Here is a 24,283-nt window from a genome sequence, read left to right on the forward strand (position 1 = left end):
CTGCCGGGTGGCTGACGGTGTCGCCAGGTGGCTTAGGGATGGAGCCGGTTCCCCCCACGCCTCGACTCCTGGAAGGGCGTGCTGGGGAGGGGGTGCGTGGGATCGGGATGGGAAAGACATTTGCCAAGTTGTGCTGTGTGTTGGATTTTAAGTTTGCTGCCCCTCTGCTCCTGGGGTGGCAGCTGGGGGCGGCATGGGGGCCAAGGAGGAAGGGCTCAGCTTGTGCCTTCCCAGGGCTCCCTCCTCCCCACGATCAGGAAGCAGGAGGAGCTTTGCAGAGGGGCCAGCACTACCGACACAGTGTTAGAGGCTGTTTGGAACAGCTGGTTCAGGGTGGCCTGGACCAGCGTCCAGGGTCTTGGAAAGGACAGGATGCGGTCTTTCTGGAGCTGGCTGCGAGTCTCCCCTTGGTGGGGTCTGGGCTTCCCTGGGTTGTACACTGATTGGATTTGGGAAGAGGAAGAGAGGACTTGGCAGTGGGCACGAGCCAGCTCCTGTGACTCTGCTTAAGTGTGAGGCCAGGGTGCCAGCCTGCAGACTGGGCAGGAACTCACCTCTGAGCTGGCACAGGTGAGGTGCTTGACATGCAGGCTGTCCCTGAGGCGAGTCAGCGTTTGGAGGCAAGCCAACAGCTGTCAGGGACCAGGCTGCTGTAGCCAGGCCGCCCTCCAGACCATTCTCACCTAATGCTAAGGTTTTGCTTAGAGGCACCCCCTCCCTCACCCTAAACCAGGGCAGCCAAGATGCTTAACACCGAATTAAGCAAAGAAAAAAAAAATCCAGTTGTATTACACATGAGCGCTTCTTCCCATCTTTTCACGGTTCTGTTTGGAAGTGTATGTTCTCCCATTGTTCCATCTCTCCCTTGGGCTGTCACTGGTTTTTATTTCCACTTTGTGCAGAAATAGGACTGCTTACGCATTTGAAACACAGGGCGACCGGCTATTGAGATCAGCTCACAATGAGAAAGTTGACTCATGAGATTCTCATTTTCCATTAAAGAAACGAAGATGGCTAAGGACTCAGGCGTAGGCACTTTAGCGAGCAGCAGATTAGCTTCTCATTTGGTTCTGGAGTACATTCCCGTGTTTTGTTTTGTTTTTTGCAGTGTTTGTCTTTTGTATGGCCTGTGTGAGTTAATGTGAAGATAGTTCATGTTACTTGAGAACGTAACAACTAAGGCCAATGAAAAGCTACTCGGTGACCTGAGTAAATCACAAACCTTAAATAACTTGCTTCGGATTTCCAGAGAGTGGAGGGTATCCACAGATGTTAGATGTGCTTCTTTTTGCATGACAATAGCTTTGGTTCGTTGAAGGTAAATTGCTTTGGGGTGACCCCAAATGGCTCTGAGGGCACTTCTTTTAGGATAGTCTTTAGGAAGGGTTTGGGGTGGGACGAGTCATGCTACATGCCTCCCCATCCTCCCTCAAAAAAGAAAATAATCCGGTTAAAAGAACCATCAGAAGCAGCGTGGGAAGAGAAAACGTCAGGAAAAGTCAACCCTCATGACATGCAAAGGGAGGGGTAAAAATCCTTATTGCCAGTGATAACCCCTCACTTTTACAGGACAGAGTAATTTGCAAACGGCTTTCACACAGAATCTTAATTGATCTTCACAAACGTCACAGATGAGGAAACAGGCTAAGTGACTTGCTCAAGGTCACTTAGCTACTAGGGGGCAAAGCAGAGTGTTAACCCTAGCCATCTGACACCAGATGCAGTGGCCTGTCACCACTCTGCCGAGTGGGATGTGGGAAGGATGAGGACAGATTACACACACATCCCAGGGCCCTAGGGCTTTCCCAGCATCCTTCTCTCCCACCACTTGCCCCACCTGCTAAGTCAGCTTGGCGCGCAGGTGTAGATCCTCTTCACCACTTCCCTCTGTCCCAGGCTTGGGAGTCTGCACCTACTCAGATTTGTTTAAGTCTTTGAGAAATCTAGTAGGAAGTATGATTGCAGGGAGTGTCTTTTGCTCAAGCGCTCAGTGTTTCCTAACAGTCTAGGTGTCTTCAGCCCTGTGATGCAAGAGACCAAAGCAATTCTAGGGAAACTTGCCATAATCATTTTCCTTGTCCTCCACCTGGAAGAAAAATGCAGTGGTTGTGAAACCTGAGGAGTTGACCCAGTACTTTTGTTTATTTTATCCAGTTTTTTATACATGGCATTGTTTGCGTTACGGTGACACTTTTTTTTATTTTTAAAGAGGGCACAGCTGTTCTCATTAGGGAAGAATAAGCTTGAATCCTGTTTTCTCGATCTGAGCATCTAGATCTGAAAAAGGACACCAGCGGAGGTTATCTGAGATGTGTTTCAGCAGGTCAGTGGTACAAAACAGAATTAAAACCAAGGCAATCTTGGGGCACATCAATGGACATGTAGATCTGGAATGACAGAGGTGAAAGTTCTCATCTACTTCATGCTTAGAATATCGAGTTCTTTTCTGGGCATCGCATTTAATGAAGGACATAGAAAAAAACATCAAGCATATTTACTGGAAATTGCTACAGTGGGGAATGAATTAGAGCTGGTAAGCCTGGAACTCTTGGGAGCCGTGATTCAGGAATGTCATTTATTAGACCTGTTCTGTGGAGGTCCAAGATCCCAAGAATGAAAGGACAAAAGTTATACTTAAAAAAACTTCAGTTATAAGAACTTTATGGTGTCAGAGTGATCTTTTAAAAACTAAGAATCAAATCATGTCTCTCCCCAGTGACTTCTCAGTAGTCTTGGGGTCAGATGCAAACTTCTTACCTGGGTCTACTATACGAGGACTGACTGACCTTCCTTGTTTCTCCAGCTTCATCAATTAACACTCTCTCACTCTCTCACAAAAGTCCCTCTTTCTTTCTGTGCTTTGACCAGGTCTAGCTTGCTCTGCCTCAGGTCCTTGCACTGGCTGTTCCTCCGGCCAGATTCTCCGTGGCTGACTCCTTGTCTCTCAAGTCACTGGTCCAGTATCACATGCTTAGTGGGACCTTCCCTAAAAATATAAATAATTTCATCCTGGTCCCCAGCCCACTCACTCATGTTACGGTGTTTTACTTTCTTCAAAACATCAGAAATGGCTTTATTTGTAAGTGCTTTTATTGTCTGCTCCCCATTTTACCATTGTATCAACAGTGCCCCAAACAGTGCCTGGCACGTAGTAGGTGCTCAATGAATATTTGTTGAATGAATGATTTTTACGACAGACCTTTTCAAAGATGGGAGGGCTTGCTGCATTGGTAGATACTAAACTAGTCTTCTTTTACTAGAGACAGTCATCCGTAGGCTGGCTAGCTGACCATTGGGCACGAGAATTCAAGCATTAGATAGACAGTAAAACCAGATCCCTTTCTGTATGAGTCTCGTAGGTCTGCTATAACAAAGTACCACAAACTGGGGGGCTTAAAGCAATAGATATTCTCTTATGGATCTGGGGACAAGACATCCAAAATCAAGGTGTCAGCAGGGTTGGTTCCTTCTTGGGGGCTCCGAGGGAGCGTCTGTTCGTGGCCCCCTCCCAGCCTCTGGGGGTTTCCAGCCATCCTTTCTGTTCCTCAGCTTGCAGCTGCATGACTCCCACTCCTGCCTCTGTGGTCACATGGCGTTCTCCGCACGTGCGCGCATGCATGTGTGTGTATGCATGTGTGTGTGTGTGTGTGTGTGTGTGTGTGTGTTTTCACATTATCTTCCCTCTGTGTGTGTCTCTCTGTCTCCTCTCTTCTTGTAAGGACACCAGTCAAATTGGATTTGGGGCCCACCCTATTCCATAATGACTTTATCTTAACTAATGACATCTGCAAAGACCCTGTTTCCAAATAAGGTCCCATTCACAGGTTCCAGGGCTTCGGACTTCAACGTCTCTTTTCCTTGTTCAATTCAATGCATAACGCCTTCTAACTTCGAAATCCATTGACCTTTTAAAGGGAAGAACTGGCAGGAGGGGCGGGGTTATTTTTCAGGCTAAGGACATGGTTTTGGATGTTTGTGCCCAAAGCGTTTGTGATCCTTACAACTCGCAACTAACAGCTTGTGATCTGTGTGTGTCCCAGGTGAGGGGAGGGAGGGTCTGAGCCATTGAGTGACTTGCCCGAGGTCGTGCAGGACCCGACCAACCTCCTGACTGACTGCAGAGCCCGTGGCCTCTCCTCCCCTCCCCCACCCGCCGGTGGCCATGGCTCTGGCCCAGGGTTGGATGCGGGTTTCTCTGAAGGCTCTTCAGGGGCCCTGGAGGGATGATTTCCTCCCTTGGCCTTCTGCTTTACCCCGTCGTCCTTGTGGTAGAGGAGTGGCTCACTGACAGTGAGATAAACGGTGCAGCTGGACACGATGTTCCCAGGTCAGACCTCGTGCAGCTGGTCAAAGCCGGAGGCCACAACATCAGAGAAGTCGCGTTTTTCCTTTGTTGGGCTTTTCCAGTGATTCTGAGGGGCTTTTAAGTAAGGTCTGGAGAATTCTGAGTTTCAGTGTCTCAGATTTTGACCCTGAAAAAGTATTGCTGATGTTCTAAAGATGAGACGTGCAGGAGTTCGTAGAGAGACTTTTCTGATTTGGGCCCGGGGGGGGTGGGGTGAGAGCAGGGCAGGCTGCCAGCAAAATAGCCAACGCGACTTGTCCCTTCGCCTTCAGAGACCTTTTTGTTTCTGGCTCTGTCTCACCCAAATACCCAATATCCCCCCCTCCCTTATTTCATTTTTTGTTGGCTGGGTCATACATGCAGATGGTACAAAACTCAAATAATACAGAAAGATGTCCAGTGAAAAGTGCTTTCTGTCACTGCTTCCCCTACCCTCCCCCAGCTTCCCAGTCTCTTCCCCAGTGGCACCATCTCCACCAGTCTCTTCTCTCTCCTTGCAGAGACCTTGCTGTCCTTTACTGTCCCCAAGTATCACCTCCACCCCGCCCCACCCCACGGGCTGTGCTCCCATCCCTGCTTTCCGTTCCTCCTTCCTCCGGCCTTTTCAGACCCCTTGCTGTGGGCACCTGAGAGGCTGGTCTGTTCCCAGGTGCTAAGAGCGAATGACAACACCTCAGCCAAGAGTTTTATATTTAGAAGGGAGGTGCTTAAAAGAAATGAGTCTGTAATGGTAAAATGTGGGGCTTTCAGGGAAGAGTGCGGGGAAAGAGCTTGTATTTATGGGGCGCTTTTCAGATCAGGTTCCTTGAACTTCAGGGTTAGCCCTGATGAAGAGGTGAGTGCAGAGACTCAGAGAAGGAAGGAGGGAGGGGCAGCTGTTGGCGTGTTTCCCCAGGGCATCGAGACGGTGTCGTTGTTCCAGCTTGGATTTGCTGTGCCGGGTGCGCTCTGGGGGTTGTCACTGACCCTCACAAGAACGCTAACGGGGGAGCTGCTGTTACCCTACCCATTTCACAGCTGAGAAAGCTGAGGCACAGAGAGGCAGAGCGATGTGCCTCCGTCACATCTGCTTGTCAGGGCAGAGCTGGTGCGCAGCTCCAGGCAGGTTCCGTCCAGGTACCAAAGCTGCGTGTACATGTCATCTCCCCTGAGTTTGGTGGCCTCTTCATAGCTCTCCAAAGGCAGCGTGATCCCAGTGTGGCACACGGGTGACACTCCATGCTGTGCCCCAGAGGAGGAACCTCCCAGAAGGAAAATCTGTCATCCCTCAGGCTTTCTGGGCTCATTCAAGAAATGTTCTCCTGCCTCTAAAGATGCAAAATGACGGGACTTCCCTGACGGTTCAGTGGTTAAGTCTTCGGCTTCCAATGCAGGGGGTGTGGGTTTGATTCCTGGTGGGGGAGCTGAGATCCCACATGCCTCATGGCCAAACCACCAAAACAAAACAGAAGCAATATTGTAACAAATTCAGTTAAGACTGAAAAAAAAAAAAAGATACAAAACGAATGACCAAGACTCATCACACCGTAGGGATAATCTCCAACAAAAGCTGAAAGAAATGGTAAATTCGGAGGGGAAAAAAGAGAGAGAGAAAAAGGGATTATTTTTTTCTCCTCTTTACCAAATCCACATGCGCAAGCTTGTGCCTGGGTGCGGGCCGTGCTCCTCAGGGACAGCCTTTCACAGACAGGTGTGCTCTGAGGCCTTTGCATCACAGCCAGGCATGAGTCAGAGAAGACGACTCACCAGTGGCAAAAATGACCAGCGAGCTGGGGAAAAAGGAGACTCTCGGATCAGCAGAGCAAAGGGAGAGTACCAGGGGAAATGAGCTTGGAGGGCCGCTGTGCAGCTGACATCCTCGAGCGGGAGGCTTTGGGGGTGAAGCAGGGAGGCTAAGGTGCAAAAATAGGGCCCAAGAAAAGTGGGGGAAAAAACCCAGCCAGAGAAGAAAACGGAACTGAACTGTGCATTAATAGTAAATACCAAGGGCTTCCCTGGTGGCGCAGTGGTTGGGAGTCTGCCTGCCAATGCAGGGGACACGGGTTCGAGCCCTGGTCTGGGAAGATCCCACATGCCGCGGAGCGGCTGGGCCCGTGAGCCACAACTGCTGAGCCTGCGCGTCTGGAGCCTGTGCTCCGCAACAAGAGAGGCCGCGATAGTGAAGAGGCCCGCACACCGCAATGAAGAGTGGCCCCCGCTTGCCGCAACTGGAGAGAGCCCTCGCACAGGGGCGAAGACCCAACACAGCCAAAAATAAATATAAAAATAAATAAATAAATAGTAAGTACCAAGAATGAAGTAAAAGAAGTAAGTGAGATCAGAACAGTGAAAACCTAAGACCCCTCCCCGCTTAATTCGTGTGGTGGTGTACAGGAATAGGAAACCAGTCCACGGAGGAAAGCTGGTCCGGTTCCCTCTCTTCTCTAGGAGGGGGTAGATTATGCTGAACTTCCTGAAGCAGCAGGGTCACTCTTAGAACCCCGAGGCTCGGTGTGGGTGATAAAAAACTTCAGGGACACCCCTGGTCGGGGAACAAAGATCCCGCATGCCGTGCGGTGAGGCCAAAAAAAAAAAAAAAAAAATTCACTTATCTGAAAGAAGAAAGTGAGGAGGACGAAAGAGGTCGTCTACATAATCAAAATCTAATGTAAGGGGAATTAACAAGAATCCTGTGCCCTGTGGCAAAGACCGCATCTCTCAGGTCACGTCGAGGGGCTGAAACCCGAGGGGTCCCGCTAGGTTGAGCCCTCCCGCCTGGTGATCCTGCTCTGTCCTTGCCTCTGTGCCTGTCGCCTCTCTGCACAGCCGCCCGAGTGCAGCATCTTTGCAAAATCAAAAACAGACTGTGGCGTTCCCCTGGTGCAAACCCTCCAGTGCTCTCCCGTTGTTCCTGGGATGAAACCCCAACTCCTTAACTTGGCTCCCAAGCCCCTGCCTAGTGCACGGCCTGCAGCTCTGCCGGCCTCAGCTGGGCCAAGTTCATTCCCACCGCAGAGCCCGTGAACTTGTCGTTTCCTGGGGCCGAGGACGCTGGTGGTGGAGGTCTCAGGCTGAGCCCCATGCATGGGCTTCAGCTTCTAGCAGCCGCACGAAACAAGTAAAGGAAACAGGCCCAGTTAATTTTGCTAGTAGATTTTATTTAATCCAAGATATCCAGAATATTATCGTTGACATATCTAATCCACATAAAAATTATTAACGAGACAGCGTACATTCTCTTTCTGCGCCAAGTCTGGGATCTGCACGGTTGGCATGTCTCAGTTTGAACGAGCCGCATTCCCTGGCTCAGTGACCACATGGGGACAGTGGCTGCAGCTATAACCTGCTTGTGCTTCATTCACGGCACTTATGACGGACCATGATGCTGTCTGTTTACCTCTGTTCTCTGACTTGAGCACACGCTCCTGGAGGCCTGGACTTCGGTTTGCCTTGTCCACGTGGCCCAGCACCTGGCACCCTGTGATGCTCAAGAATGTTTATTGAGTGATCAAATAAACACATGACCGAACAAACGAACCTCACCTCCATCCTCTTCATGTCCCAGAGGCAACTCAGTAGGTAGTGCCATTTGGAGCCTCTTCTAATCAGGGGAATTGCATGCACAAGGTTCCCTGCTTCTTCTAGGTCCCTAACTATTTCATATCGGGACTTGTGTATTGTCAAAGGCCCATCATGATTATTCTTTTTTTTTTTAAATATAAATTTATTTATTTGTTTTTTTATTTTTGGCTGCGTTGGGTCTTTGTTGTGGTGCGCGGGCTTCTCATTGCAGTGGCTTCTCTTGTTGCGGAGCACAGGCTGTAGGCACGTGGGCTCATTAGTTGTGGCTTGCAGGCTCTAGAGGCGCAGGCTGTAGAAGCACAGGCTCAGTAGTTGTGGCTTGTGGGCTCTAGAGCGCAGGCTCAGTAGTTGTGACGCACGGGCTTAGTTGCTCCGCGGCATGTGGGATCTTCCTGGACCAGGGCTCGAACCTATGTCCCCTGCATTGGCAGGCGGATTCTTAACCACTGAGCCACCAGGGAAGTCCCCATGATTATTCTTTATTGGGCTTTTTTGGGGGGAGTGACAGTGATACTAACGAGAGAAGGATTTTCAAAAGGAAGCAGTTAACAGGATTGAGACCCGGGTGTTGTTACTGCTAGGAGTTAATCTAGATCAGGGATTTCAACTGGGGACAACATCTAGGGACCTTTTGGTTGTCACGACTGGGGGTTGCTTCTGGCATCCAGTGGGTGGAGGCAACAGATGCTTCTAACAGTGCTACAGTTTGGCACACGGGACAGACCCCACTACCAAGAATTATCCAGCCTGCGTGTTGACGGAGCCACTGCTGCAAGCCCTGATGTAGATCAGCACGGCTCCACATTGGCTGCGTTTCTGAATTGCCTCTGGTAACGTCACGGAGGTTATTAGTCTCCAGAAACTTGACAGGTTCTATGCCGGGCCCCATCCTTTCATTCCCTTGTCTCTCTTTCATGTAAACCAGCCCCTACTTATCATTTCTTTTCCTGAAAGGATAGCCTAAACGGGAGCTGCCTCCAGCTAAAGCCCTTGAGATGAAAGAAAATCAGCCCCACGTTTACAGCATGAATTAGAATTCTGCAGAGAAGACATCTGGAGAAGCCCACGCCTCGAGAACCATGGATCAATGCACTTTAAGCCCTTGGAAGCCGTTTGGAAACCTTTGAAGCAAAGCAGCAGCAGAAACCCATCTCTTTTCACCTACGTTGAAATAAACATCTGCCAGCTACGCTTTCAAACAAACAAACACGTATTTATACTGAGAAGCAGGACTGGAGTGCAAAATTACATATATTTCAATTCTTGTTCAATGTTAAGGCCCCCCAAAATAAGAGAATTCAGCTCTCATAGTATTGTGGGTAGAAAAGGGATTGATCGTATGTGTTTCGATTTTAAGGTTTTGGGGAATACTTGCAAATGTAGAGTTGTGCTAGACTTGGCAATATTTTTTATCTTTCCCAATCCTCCGACTAGTTCTGAATAAGTCTGAACAGTTGTGTGTGTCGGGGTGGTTCCCACTACCCCTCGCCTGCTGCCTCGTGCTGTTTTCTCCTGCACTGTCTTCCCTTGTCTGACTGGCAGACTCCTACCAGATGTGACCCAAGCAGTGCCGTCTAAGTCTCCCGAGGCAGCATCGAAGGCTCCTGCTTCTGGGCTTCCATTCATGTCTGCATCCTGGAATTACAAGCACTTGTCCCGTTGCTATAGTCATTTGCTTAGGTCTGTCTCTTCTTAGATTGTGTTTGGGAAAGGAAGGCCCATATCCTGTTCATCTTTGTATCCCCAGGACTTAATCACAGTTCACAGGGCATGGTAGAGGCTTAACAAATGTCTGTCGCACGAATGACCTGAACGCTACAAGATAACACCTGTTATCCGTCACGCTGGTACGGCCTCCATCCGAGAAGTGAGGCAGCGGCTCTGTTCTTGGCCTTGGATGGTGAAGTTGCAGGACTCGGCATTGAGCAGAGATGACAAACCAGTCCCGGGGTAGTAGTGGCCCCGCCTTGTCCCTGGGTCTCTGTTTTAGTCGGCTGGTGACATTGTGGGCGGAAAGTGTGGGTTCCAGACGCAGCTCTGTGGGCAACGCTGTGCAGCTTTGCTGACTCGCCATCCCCCTGTCCCTTCCCTGCCCTGGGTCTCCATTTCCCATCTTAGGGCAGCTTCCATGAGTCTGTGCCTTTCCCCTGAACTTCTTGTCTGCCGCCCCATCCCTTTCTTGTCTGTCTGCCAGCCGCCACCGTCTTCTGGAAATCTGAAGTCTCATCCAAGCCTAACATCTTGGGGTTTTATTCGAGTAAAACAAAATCTAGAATTACGTAGTGCATGACGGTTTTGTTACTGCTCCTTTGCAAACATCTTGTTCTCTTTTTTTTTTTTTTAATTAATTAATTAATTTATGGCTGTGTTGGGTCTTCGTTTCTGTGCGAGGGCTTTCTCTAGTTGTGGCAAGCGGAGACCACTCTTCATCGCGGTGTGCAGGCCTCTCACTATTGCGGCCTCTCTTGTTGAGGAGCACAGGCTCCAGACGCGCAGGCTCAGTAATTGTGGCTCATGGGCCCAGCTGCTCTGTGGCATGTGGGATCTTCCCAGACCAGGGCTCGAACCCGTGTCCCCTGCATTGGCAGGCAGATTCTCAACCACTGCGCCACCAGGGAAGCCCTCTTCTCTTTTTAAAATTAATTTATTTTATTTATTTCATTTTTGGTTGTGTTGGGTCTTTGTTGCTGCACGCGGGCTTTCTCTAGTTGCGGTGAGCGGGGGCTACTCTTCGTTGCGGTGTGCGGGCTTCTCATTGCGGTGGCTTCTCTTGTTGCGGAGCACGGGCTCTAGGCATGCGGGCTTCAGTAGTTGTGGCACATGGGCTCAGTCGTTGTGGCTCGCGGGCTCAGTTGTTGTGGCGCACGGGCTTAGTTGCTCCGTGGCATGTGGGGTCTTCCCGGACCAGGGCTTGAACCTGTGTCCCCTGCATTGGCAGGTGGATTCTTTTTTTTTTTTTTGTCACCATCATAAAAAATCATTTATTAGATGCCAAATTGTACATCAGATAGACAGTAATTACTGCCCAGTGAGAGCTTGAACTCTAGAGCTAAGACTGATGAGAATATACCAAAAATTGTAAAATCAAAACATTAAACAAACAGCACAAGTGCCTCCAACAAACATATTACTTCTAAGGTATCCAAAGGAACTAGAGATTGCAGCATATTCTCGGGTTTTTATAACTGTATATTTATATCATATCCCCACACTCCGTAGACTTAATACAAGGAAGGATGTCAAAAAATAAGACAAAACACCTGTAGTCAGACAGGCTGTGAAAAGATGGGTAATGGTCATCCTGATACCAGATCAATAGCTCTCTCAATCTACAAAACTAAAACAGATGAATATACACACTTCTCATGAAGATCATTTAGTTACTTTTTAAACAGATGTCCAAGCAAAAACACTTTCCAATGGAAATCCTATAGGCTTAACAAGTTTAATGAACAATTTCAAATAGACTCTTTATTCAGATAAATATAACCTGCTTAGTTCACATATGCAGTAAATTGGCAGATTACTTTGAGCAGAATGTGCAGTATCAGATTGTATGACATGCTGCAGTCATCAGAACAATGCCACTTAATTATATGGAATCGCAGGAGTCAAAGACTCAAAACAGCACTTGCTGTGAAATGTCACTTGTTTTTAGTTTCAACTCCCTGAATTACTGGGTTAGTCATTTTCTAAGTTAAATGCAGAGATGTGAATAGACTATTACCTACTGCAACAAAGCTGTAAACAAAACTATTTTGAGTTCAACTCCTTCAAGAATAACAATTAAACCCCACAGTTTCTTTAATTACAAAATGTGAACTGTTAACATCTGCATGCTATTGGAATAATGCTGTTTCATCGATGATGGATGTTACATAACCTGATAGTCCAGCAATCCCATTAACGACTTTGATACACATTTTCATCGCTGCATCGACAGCAAAACCCAAGAAATTTGTTCAGCAGCTGAATTCTTCAGTACAAAGTTTTCACTCTGCACGTGTCAACATCCATGCTGCAAAATGTCATGAACCAACCGTCCCTAGCAATAAATTCCTGCATTTAGTTTTTCATCACTATATTAACTTTCATCCAAGTATTCATTAAAACTGACATGGTAGGCTAACGATGTCTCTGAATTAATGACCATCTGTGGAATCTGTCAGTTAACACTGTAAACAGAGGGTGAAAAAGCCGTCAGCATAAAAATAGCATGGGTCTCACTGATGGACACTGACCGCTTCCTTCAACTCCTTGGGCTCAGAGCAGCTCGAATTACATCCAGCAAATGGATTTAGGTGCAAGTGCCCAATAAAGCAACAACTGAAAATATGCCTCTTTCACAGTAACTGACACTCAGGGATTTTTTTTTTCCTCTGCATACCAATCATTAACAATATTACACCGAAAAGGCATTTTAATTACACTCACGTATATATTAATGTCTTCGTAAAAGATATTTTTCTCATCTTTTATGGAGACCATCTTTCTACACAATTCTAAGCACCTCAGACAGAGAGACTTGCTGAAGAAGAACCTATAGAAGACCTCGCTTTTTTATTTGAGACCCCGAAGGCCCGGCAGACTGGTGTCCTGTATCCGAAGGGTGGAGACATTGGAAACAATGAGCCAAGTGTGACTTTGACATACAGAGCACAGGGTCTCAACTGTGGATCTGCGAACAAGAAGCAAAAGAAGAATGAGGAAGGGGGGGAAAGGAGTGGGTGGGCTGCGTTAGGGCTGTTGGTTTCCCTTTTCGTCACCAACAGTATCTTCGGCAGGCGGATTCTTAAACACTGCGCCACCAGGGAAGCCTCTCCTTTATTCTTTTTTCTCTTTTTCTTTCTCGACTGTGCCAGGCGGCTGACGGGCTCTTAGTTCCCTCACCAGGGATCGAACCCGTGCTCCCTGCATTGGAAACTCGGAGTCCTAACCACTGGACCGCCAGGGAATTCCCAGTTCTTTTATTATTATTTAAAAATCGTTCAGTTTTTTTCCTGAAGGTCCTGAGTAACTAATATGAAAGCCTACCATTTGTGGGTGAAAAGTACTAAACCCTCCTGTTTGCCCGTCTCTACTAAAATAGGAATTAGAAAACTTCTTTAAATGCTTTGGAATAAATGTCAAATTGCTAAATCAGACGTTGCCTGTATCACTTCCAAACAGGAAGACCTGTAGATTGTCTTCTCCGGTAGGGATTGGTGAGGGAGGATTAATCCACTCCAGTCGTTGACAGCTCTTTGGAGCGTCCTTATCTGTACCCCAAATGAGCACAGTTACCTACTTGCCCTACAGCAAGGCTGTGGATTCAGACTCCGACGGGGCTTATCTAGACTCTTGTATTTAGCTCTATGGCTTTAGACAGCTACTGAAAAATACCTATCTAAAAAGCTCTTTAGACAGCTTTTCTAAGCCTTAAAGTTTCTTCAGCCGTAAAATGGGGATAATACTAGCCTAGCTTCTGTGTTACAGGAGAATTAAATCAGGTTCTCAGCATAGAGCACTTAGCTCAGGGCCTGGTGTGTCGTGAGCATACAATGAGTATTGGTTGCAATTATCATTTAATTATTAAAAAGTACTAAATAATAGTAATAGCATTATGGAAAAGAACAGTCCAAGTCAGCTTGGCTTTCTCATGCCATTGTCGTTGGTGGAAGCAGCAGTAGGGAGCGGTGGCTTTGACCTTGTAGAGAGAACGTCACACGGGGAACCACAGCAGGACTCAGGTGTGGCAGGAGGTCTCAGGTAAATGCGTGAGAGGTGGGAGCAGTGACTCTTTTGAGATGTCTGGAAATGCCATCCTTTTATTCGAATTAAAATTTGCCAGGGGGAGAAAATTTTTAGAAAAATGTGACTGTATAGCTTCTATCATGGCTGGTGTAAAACTCTTTAAAAGGTTTGGTGAAAGACTCTCATTTCACATCTCAGACCACTCTGTAGAATTGATGATACTCTGTCATTAGATCCAGCATTGAAACCCACCCTCACCCCACCCCCGTCTCCCTCTCTGTGTCCCTTTTGCTGTCTCCATTTCTCTCACTCTCTTTCTGCCTCTGTCTGTCCGTCTGTCTCTCTGGTCATTGGAACAACCTAGCAAGTATGGTCTGGTCAGAGGCCCTTGATGAGATGACACTTTCCTCCATGTCATGTTTTGGGGGATTCTGGGTCCAAAGGCACGTGGGATCTCTTATGTTAACACGAAGAGTCTGGAAGGGATTTTAGGAATATACTCACATTTGCTCAATAAGGGGGCAGCAGTGGGGAATTGGGGGTAAATCACTCAAGGAAAGAACAAACAAAACCAGCCGTGGAGGTGGCAGCCTGGAAGCAGGCATCCTGTCTCACCCCAGCAGGGGACCCAGAGCCATCGCCCCTGGTTCTCCTGAGCCCTGGGCCTTGGGTGGAAAGACGGGCCGATGGCCGGCAGAGGTTTGGGTCGGGCTGTGGCCCAGCACAGAGAGTGTGGCCTCCTCCCCAATCTGCCCTGCGTGACTGATGTGTGTTAAATTGCCTGAAATGCCTTACAGGGACCTTCGTGCCTTTAGAAAGGCGTGAATGTTTCTCCATCTCTGTTTCCTAAAAACCACACTGGCTCAGAAAGAAGAAGGCTTGTCTCTTCTCCTCATGGACACTTGACGAGGTCTCTGGGGCTCAGTGCCTTTGTCCAGTCAGTAGTGAGGAAGCTGGGTCCACAGCGTGACCTCGGAGGAAGGAGGTGACCCCGGGCCCAGAGTGCACCTCAGGGGCCACGGGTCCTCAGGAAGGGGAGGTGGTGGGCTCCTGTGTCACTCCGTCCAGGCTTGCAGGGAGGTGACTCAGAAACCAGGTCCCAAGGGGGAGCTTCGACTGCATTTACTGTCCGTGGTGCAGAAGAGTGAGACCCCAACTCTCCCAGCAGCTCTGGAATCAGCCTGTCTCCTGCCACCGCCAAAAGGCAGTGCTTCCCTTGAGAAAGGAGGTGTTCCTCCCCAGTCATGGGCGTGGTCTGTAACAGACAGATGCAGTCCTGGACGTTTCCTTGGCAGGAAAGAGTGGGTGGAGAGGAGGCCTGGGCTGCCACCCAGCTCCTCCCAGAGCTGCAAGGGGCTGTCTTACTGCCAAGTGAGCAGGTTCTCTGGGGAGAGAGTGCTTGCGTTTGATGCTTCAGCGGAGGGTCCAAGACTGTGTGTTAACAATGTAGCACGGGGGCTCTTGAAATTGAGTCCCACTTCAAAGATTCGGTGATCCTAAGTCATCGTCACCGCAGAGAGGGGACCGAGTCCTGCCCTGTGCGTGTGTGGAGGGGGCCTGTCCTTCAGCCCCCACAGGCTGCGTTGACGTCAGACCAGTGGTCAGCTCACGAGGCTTAATGGAGCTCCTCTGGGTTCCTGACCTTGATCCTTAAGTCCAGCTTGGGCTTTTGTACTTGTCTCGGGCCCGTGGCTGGACCCCCAGTGGGTGAGGCACGTCTTCCAGTGGCATCCTCCTGCAGTAGGGGTCGGGAGATGTTGGCCGGCGGTGGGGAGCCGTGTGCAGCCCTGGGGCAGCGAGCGGGCCCGTGTGCTGACACTGCCGCGTCTTTTAACTTTACTGTCGTGACTTTGGTCTCTGTGCTTCACGTAGAGACTCCAGTAGGAAGCACTTCTGTGAGTTTTTCTCTCATTAAACCTTTCTTACCATGTGTCTTCACTGCAGCCACACCTGTTACACGTGGCTATTCTGCCAGCGGTTTCTTACCTGTTTAGTGTTAAAACAAAACTGACTTGATCCAGAGTAGCTTCTACCCGTTTGACCCCTTCCTCCACGCAGACAAAGGATGAAAAATCACAGAAAAATGAGGGACTCTGGGATCGAGGACTCCCCCCCGTTCTCCACCTCTTTTCTCACGTGCCTGACCCTGTCTACCTGCAGAGGAAGGACAGCCCACGTGTAGGGAGGTGCCATCCTTTAAGGTCAGCTGGCACGGAGGTTGAAAGGACTGGTTTGGTTGCTCACGTTCTCTAGGGATTCAGGTTCAGAACCTGTTTGTCAGGAAGGGTGTGTGGTTCCCAATGGACACCTGGGAGGCATGTGGACACAGGTAGCCACCGAACCAAGAAATCTAGGACACGCGCTAGGCTGGACGCCAAGGGAATGTCAGCTACGCAGCTGAGGAGCCTGGGGTCTCTAGGGCCCCGCTTTTTATAAGAAAAGGGAACTACTGTTCACTTAGCCCTTGTTTTGGGCACTTGGCTGGCTGCTTCCACCTCTTTTTTTTTTTTTAATTAACATATAGTAAAATTGACTTTTTTTTGGAGTACATATCTGTGAATTTTAAAATACATATAGATTTGTATAACCACAAATTCAATTAGGAGACAAAACATTTTCTTCATCAACCCCACATCTCCCTTGGGTTCCCCCTTGTTGCACCCCATCCCTAACTCCTGGCAACCCGCACCCCTTCTTTTGGAGCACATCTTATAAATGGAGTCTTGCCTTAGGTGAGCTTCTGAGGACCGTCTTCCACTCAGCATCACGCATTTGAGGTTCACTGAGGTGTTAAGTGCGGTAGGATTTCATTGCTGAGAGTGTGGACTCTAGTGTGGGTACACCACAGTTTGTTTAGTCATTCACCCAAAGGAGGACATTTGGGTTGTTTTCCGTTTGGGGCGATTATGAATAGAGTTGCTAGAAACATTTGTGTACAGAATTTTGTGTGAACCTCAGTTTTCATTTGTTTTGAATACATATCTAGGTGTTGCTGGGTTATGTGGTAAGTATATGCTGAACTTTATAAGAAACTCCCCACATCTCCCATGCAGAAGAATTCCAAATGATGTGTGTAGATCCTCTACCCTGAAGGACTTGGCACGTAACGTAACTCCCTACTCCTTCAGGGGGTGCAGCGTGTAGTGACCTCCTTCCCAAGAGCACAGTTCGGAAGGGGAGATTCACAAAAGAGCACTTTACAGTGGGGAAGCCTGGTAAATATGACCTCCGCCTGGTGATCAGGGTCAACGGTGAGAAGTCAAGTTGATGGTATGTGACTTTGAAATGATGTGGTGAAAATGGCACTTCACCTCTGTGGTCTTCCTCCCCGAAACCCATAACCCAAGTCTAACCATGAGAAAAATACCAGACAAATCCCCACTCAGGCACATTCTGCAAAATACCCGACAAATACTCGAAGTTGTCAAAGTTATCAAAAACAAAGAAAGTCTGAGAAACTGTCATAGGTGAAAGGAGTCTGAGGAGACAGGATGATAGTGTCATGTGGGATCCTGGAACAGAAAAAGGGCATTAGGAAAAGACTGAGGAAATACGAATAAAGTACAGACTTTAGTTAATGAGAATGGATTAATAGCAGTTCACGAATAATGACAAATATACCTAATTAATATAAGATGTTAACAGTAGGGGAAACTTGATGTGGGGTATATGGGAGGTCTGTACTATCTTTGTTACTTTTCTGTAAATCTAAAACTATCCTAAAATTGAAGGTTTTTTTTAAAAAAAAAAACAACAAACAAAAGAGCTGCCAAACCATTCTGCATCCCCACCAGCAACATAGAGTTCCAGTTGCTCAGCATCCTTGCCAACACTTGATATTATCAATATTTTTTAATTTTAGCCATTTTAGCAGGTGTGTAGTTGTGGCTCATCATGGTTTTAATTTGCATTTCCCTCGTAGCTAATAATGTTGAACACCTTTCATCTACTTATTCACCATCCGTTTCATCTCTGGTGAAGTGTCTGTTCTTTTTCCCATTGTTAGGTTGGCTTCTTTGTTTTCTTACTGTTATGTTTTGAGAGTTCTTTCTATTTTCTGAATACAAGTCCTTTGTTGGAAATGTGATTTGCAAATATTTTCTCCTAGTCTGTAAGTTGTCTTTTCATTCTTTTAATAGTGTTTTTCACAGAGCAAAAGTTTTTAATTTTTGTGAAGTCCAGTATATCACCTTTTTCTTCTCTGGGTAGTGCTTTCAATGTCATAGTGTCTAAGAACTCTTCACCTTGTTTTATTCTAAAAGTTTTATAGTTTTGTTTTACATTTGGTCTGGGATCCATTTGAGTTAATTTCTTATAAGGTGTAAGGGTTAGGTCAAGGTTTTTCTGTTTATTTATTTCTTTGTTCACGGATGTCCAGTTATTTCAACACCATTTGTTGTTGAAATGACTGTCCTTCCTCCATTGAACTGCTTTTGGATCTTTGTCAAAAATCAGTTGGCTGTACTTGTGTGGGGCTGTTTCTGGATTCCATCCTGTTTCATTGATCTGTGTGTCTGTCACCCACCTCCATGACACTGTCTTGACTACCATAGCTGTTATAGTAAGTATGATTAAAATCAGAAAGTATGATTCCTCCAACTCTGTTTTTCTCTTTCACAGTTGTTTCATGTATTCTAGTTCCTTTGTCTTTCTATATACATTTTAGAATAGGTTTGTTTATATCTACCAAAAAATCCTGCTGGGATAGGAATTTCATGAAACCTGTAGATCAGTCTGGGGAGACTTGACATCTTTACCGTGTTGAGTCTTAACAGTCCTTGAACACGATAGTTATTTTCTTTATTAAAGTAGTCTGTGGTTTCTTTCATCAGTGTTTTGGATTCTTTAGCACACAGATACTGTACATGTTTTGCTAGATTTTTGCCTAAGTAGTCACTTTTTCAAGTTATTGGAAATGCTATTCAGTTTTTAACTTCAATTTCCAAATGTTCGTTTGTAGTGTATAGAAATATGATTGAATTTTTGTGTTAACCTTGTATCTTGCAACGTTGTTAAAGTCACCTGTCAGTTCTAGGGCTTTTTAAGGAAAGATTCCTTGGGATTTTCAACTTAGACAAGATGTCATCTGTGAATGGAGACAGGTTTATTCTCTTCTTTCCAGTATTTTTTTCCAGTGCCTTTTAATATCTTTCCCTTGCCTTATTGCACTAGATGGAACTTCCCATACTGTGTGGAATAGGAATGGTAAGAGCGGATATTCTTGTGTTGTTCCCAATCTTACAGGGAAAGCATTCAGTCTTTCACCATTAAGTGTAATGTTAGATACAGAGTTTTGTTTGTTTGTTTGTTTGGTTTTGGCTGCATTGGGTCTTCATTGCTGCGTGCGGGCTTTCTCTAGTTGCAGCGAGTGGGGGCTACTCTTCATTGCGGTGTGCGGGCTTCTCATTGCGGTGGCTTCTCTTGTTGCGGAGCACGGGCTCTGGACACGTGGGCTTCAGTAGTTGTGGCTTGCAGGCTCTAGAGCGCAGGCTCAATAGTTGTGGCGCACAGGCTTAGTTGCTCCACGGCATGTGGGATCTTCCCAGACCAGGGCTCAAACCCGTGTCCCCTGCACTGCAGGCGGATTCTTAACCACTGCACCACCAGGGAAGTCCCAGAGTTTTTATAGATGCCCTTTATCAGGTTGAGGAAGTTCCCTTCTATTCTTAGTTTGCTGAGAATTTTTATCATAAATGGAGATTGAGTTTTGTCAAATGCTTTTTTGTTCCTGTTGCTTCAGTTGATATGATCATATGATTTTTCTTCTTTAGACTGTTAACACAGTGGATTACACTGTTTGATTTTTTTCATTATATCCCCAGGATAAACTCCACTTGGTTATGATGTATTAAATTCTTTTCATATGATGCTCTATTTGACTTGCACGTATGTTCATGAAGGATATTGGTTTGTCATTTTCTTGTACTGTCTTTTTCTGATTTGGTAGAGAGTGATACTGGCTTCATAAAATGAAATGGAAAATGTTGAATTTCCAAGAAGAGGTTGTGTAGACTTGATGTTGTTTCCTCTTTAAATGTTTGGTTGACTTTGCCATTGAAACCATCTGGACCTGGAGTTTTCTTTTCTGAAAGGTTTTAAACTATCAGTTTAATTTCTTTAATAGTTATGGGACTACTTAGGTTATCCGTTTCATCTTAGGTGAGTTTAGGTAGTTTGTCATATTCAAGGAATTGGTCCATTTAATCTAACTTGTCGGCTTTGTGTATGTAGAGTTGTTTGTAGTTTGCCCTTATCATCCTTTGAATGTCTGCAGGATCTCTGGTGATATCCTCCCTTTCATTCCTGATATTCGTCATTTCTGTCTTCTTTTTTCATTGATCTATCTTGTTAGAGGTTTATCAAGTTTAGTGATCTCAAAGAAGTTTTTGGCTTTATTGATTTCTCTTTTTCAACATCATTGATTTCTGTTCTTTATTATTTCCTTATTCTTTTTGGGTTATTTTGCCCTTTTTTTCTAGTTTTTAAGGTAGAAGCTTAAATTATTGATTTGATACCTTTCTCTTTTTCTAATGTAAGCATTTTGTACTATCAATATCTCTCTAAGCACTGATTTAGCTGCACTTAACAGGTTTAAATATATTGTATTTTCACTTTCATTCAGTTCAGTATGTTTTCTGACTTTCCTCGAGACTTCCTTTTTTTTAAATTTTTATTTATTTATTTTATTTATTTATTTTTTTATTTTTGGCTGTGTTGGGTCTTCGTTTCTGTGCGAGGGCTTTCTCTAGTTGTGGCAAGCGGGGGCCACTCTTCATCGCGGTGCACGGGCCTCTCACTGTCGCGGCCTCTCTTGTTGCGGAGCACAGGCTCCAGACGCGCAGGCTCAGTAGTTGTGGCTCACGGGCCTAGCTGCTCCGCGGCATGTGGGATCTTCCCAGACCAGGGCTCGAACCCGTGTCCCCTACATTGGCAGGCGGATTCTCAACCACTGCGCCACCAGGGAAGCCCCCGAGACTTCCTTTTTGACCAATGGATTATGTAGAAATATGCTGTTAAATTTCCAAATGTTTGGAGATTTTCCTGTTATACTTCTTATAAGTTTCTAGTCTAATTCCATTATGGTCAGAGAACATACTTTGTGTGATTTCAGTTGTTTTAAATTTACTAAGGTTTGTTTTATAGTCCATGATATCTTGGTGAATATTGCATGTGCGCTTGAAAAGAATGTTTATTTTGCTGTTTTTTGGTGGCATGTTCTATAAATGTCAGTTATGTCCAGCTGGGTGAGGTTACTTATCCGCCCTTCTGCATCCATGCTGATTTTCTGTCTGCTTGTTCTACAGATCACTAAGAGAGGAGTTTTTAAAGTCTCCTACTTTAATTGTGGATTTGTCTCCTTCTCCTTTCAGTTTTGGCAGTTTTTGCTTCATGTATTTTGAGACTCTGTTGTTAGGTACATACGTATTTAGGATTATTTTATCTTCTTAATGAATTGAAACTTTTATCATTATGTAATGTCCTTTTTTATTTCTAGTAATTCTCTTAGTTCTGATGTATACTTTGTTATTAATAAGAGCATTTCAGCTTTCTTTTGATTAGTGTTTGCAAGGTATATCTTTCTTCTACCTGTTTATTGTTAATCTACCAATATAACTATATTTGATGTGAGTTTCTTGTAGACAGACTATAGTTAGATCATGTGTTTTTATCCATTCTGGTCATCTCTGTCATTTAATTGGTGTGTGTGGGGTTTTTAAAAAATATTTATTTAATTAATTTATTTATTTTTGGCTGCTCGGGTCTTAGTTGCGGCACGTGGGCTCTCTAGTTGAGGCACACGGGCTCAGTAGTTGTGGTGAAGGCTTAGTGGCCCCACAGCATGTGGGATCTTAGTTCCCCAACCAGGGATTGAACCCACGTCCCCCTGCATTGGAAGGTGGATTCTTTACCACTGCACACCACGGAAATCCCTAATTGGTGTGTTTACACAATTTACATTTAATATAGTTATCAATATGTTTGGATTTAGGTCTACATTCTGTTTTTTTGTTTTATATTTGTTCCCTCTTTTTCCCCCTCTCTGTCCATTTTCCTGTATTCTTCAGGATTATTGGAATGTGTTTTAGCATTCCATTTTAATTTATCTATTGTGTTCTTTATGTATAGCTTGTGTGTGTGTGTGTGTGTGTGTGTGTGTGTGTGTATTTGCTCTAGGGATTACAATATGCACACTTAATTTTTCACAGTCTACTTAGAATCAATATTTTACCACTTCAGGTGAAAGTAGAAAACTAACCATCACAGGTCCCTTTATTCTCTTCCCTGTATGTTGTAGTTTTCATATGTATTCTGCGTGACTTGCGGGATCTTAGTTCGTTGACCAGGGATTGAACCCGTGCCCCCTGCAGTGAAAGCACAGAGCCCTAACCACTGGACCGCCAGGGAAGTCCCTATAATTTTTGCTTTCAGCTGTCAAACATACTTTAAAGAACTCAAGAGGAGGAGGATAGTCCATTATATTTACCCAGATTTTTTTCCTTTGGTCTTCCTTCATTACTGATGTTTCGTTTCCTTCTGGTATTATTTCTCTTCTAAGGAAGTTTCTTTATAACTTCTTATAGAGCACATACACTGGCAGCAAATTCTCTTGAGAAAGTTTTCACCTTCATTCCACAAAGATTTTTTGGGGCACATCTAGAATTCTAGACTGGCAGTTTTTTTCTTTCAGCACTTAGAAAGTGTTTTTTTTTTTTTTTTTCCACTTCCTTCTGGGTGCCACAGTTTTTGTTGAAAAATCTAGTCACTTGAATCCGTATTCTTCTCTGAGTAATGCATTTTTCTCTGGTTTCTTTCAAGATTTGTTCTTTGTCTTTAGTTTTCAGCAGTTCCATTATGATGTATGTGGGTGTGGATTTTTTGGATTTATCTTTTTTGTATTCACTGAGCTGCCAAAATCTGTTGGTTTATGTCCTTTGCTAAATTTGGGAAGTTTCAGTCATTATTTCCTCAAATATATTTTTTGCACCATCTTCTTTCTCCTCTCCTTCTGGGACTCTAATGACACAAATGTTACATCCTTTAATTTTGTCCACAAGTCCCCAAGGCTCTGCTCACTTTTTTAAAACCCTTTTTCTCCCTGTTTTTCAGATGAGATCATTTTTATTGATCTGTCTTCATGTTCACTGACTCTTTCCTTTTTTTTTTTATAAAGGAGTGATTATTTTTTTAAATAAATTTATTTATTTATTTATTTATTTATTTATTTATTTATTTATTTATTTATTTTTGGCTGCGTTGGGTCTTCATTGCTGCGTGTGGGCTTTCTCTAGTTGCAGTGAGCGGGGGCTACTCTTCGCTGCGGTGTGTGGGCTTCTCATGGCGGTGGCTTCTCTTGTTGTGGAGCACAGGCTCTAGGCGTGTGGACTTCAGTAGTTGTGGCACGTGGGCTCAGTAGTTATGGCTCACAGGCTCTAGCGCAGGCTCAGTAGCTGTGGCGCATGGGCTTAGTTGCTCCGTGGCATGTGGCATCTTCCCGGACCAGGGCTCGAACCTGTGTCCCCTGCGTTGGCAGGCGGATTCTTAACCACTGTTCCACCAGGGAAGCCCGACTCTTTCTTTTATCATATTCATTCTGCTTTTGAGCCTATCCAGTGGTTTTAAGTTTTTCAGTTACTGTATTTTTTAGTTCTAAAATTTTCATTTGATTCTTCTTCATATCTTTTGTTTCTTTGCTGAGACTTTTTATCTTTCCCTTTATTTCAAGAATGTTCTTCCTTACTTCTTGGAGTACTTTTTATAATAACTACTTTGAAGTCTTAGTTAATTCCAATACTTTGTTGTCTTGGCACTGGTATCAATTGATTATCCTTTCCCATGTGAGTTGAGGATTTTCCTCGTTCTTTGTATGTTGAGTAATTTTGGATTGATCCTGAATATATGAATATTACATTATGAGACTCTTGGTCTTGTTTAAATCCTATGGAGAATGTTGCCATCTTTGTTGTAGCAGGCACTCAACCGATTTGAGTGCAGATTCTAAGTCCCTACCAGCCTTCTGTGAGTTTCAGTATCAATTGCGTTTTCAAAGCCTTCATGGTGCTCTTCAGATCTGCCCCTGTGTGTCACTCTGTGGCCAGTGTGGGACCTTGGCAGTGTTCTCTCCTGAAGTTCAGTACTCAGAGTCCCCAGGATGCTGTTTAGGATTCTGCCTACACATGCTCATCTCAGGACTGAGCCCGGGAGCTCATACGCGCTCTGTGGGGTTGTTCTCCTGAGCTTCTCCTGCTCCGCAGTCGCCCCAGTCCTTTCCAGTTCCAGGGGCCCCTTCTGTTTGGTTTTTCAGCCAGAAAGCAGGGGCGTTATTTCTCCTGTTCCGCTACATTCTTCCTGGGACTTAGCTCACATCTGTGACTAAGCAAGAGAAGGACCAAGAGAGAAAAATTCAGTGGGGTCTTCACCTGCTTCAGCTCCTCCAGTTGGAAAGGAAGCTTCCATCCCTCAAAGTTTTAGGCGTCTGTGAAGCCCTCTGCCGCTGGGGGTTTGCTGGGAGACTGGGGCGTGAGAGCGCCAAGAAGACAGAAGCACAAAAAAGGAAAAGCCCTGGGTTTGGGCTCACGGCCTCTGAGAATTAGGCAACCGCTTCCCTGCTCCCCAAGCCAGGACCAGCCTTCTGGAGCTCTGCTG

At 45.7% G+C, this 24,283-nt stretch overlaps 1 protein-coding gene across 4 annotated transcripts in view; it reads left to right on the forward strand.

The window, feature by feature from the left end:
- KIAA0513 overlaps positions 1 to 24,283 on the forward strand; it is a 59,927-nt gene that overhangs the window by 388 nt on the left and 35,256 nt on the right. The window contains exon 1 of one of the 4 annotated variants that reach the window (XM_082438448.1): positions 2,228 to 2,323. The exons of the other annotated variants lie outside the window; for them this stretch is intronic. The gene's annotated coding sequence lies outside the window, so the exon portion shown is untranslated. Of the gene's footprint in view, positions 1 to 2,227; positions 2,324 to 24,283 lie in introns of those variants that run through there. 4 annotated transcript variants of the gene reach the window in all.

Source organism: Balaenoptera physalus (assembly GCF_965194825.1).
Source record: "Balaenoptera physalus genome assembly, chromosome: 19".
NCBI classification, from domain to species: Eukaryota; Metazoa; Chordata; class Mammalia; order Artiodactyla; family Balaenopteridae; genus Balaenoptera; species Balaenoptera physalus.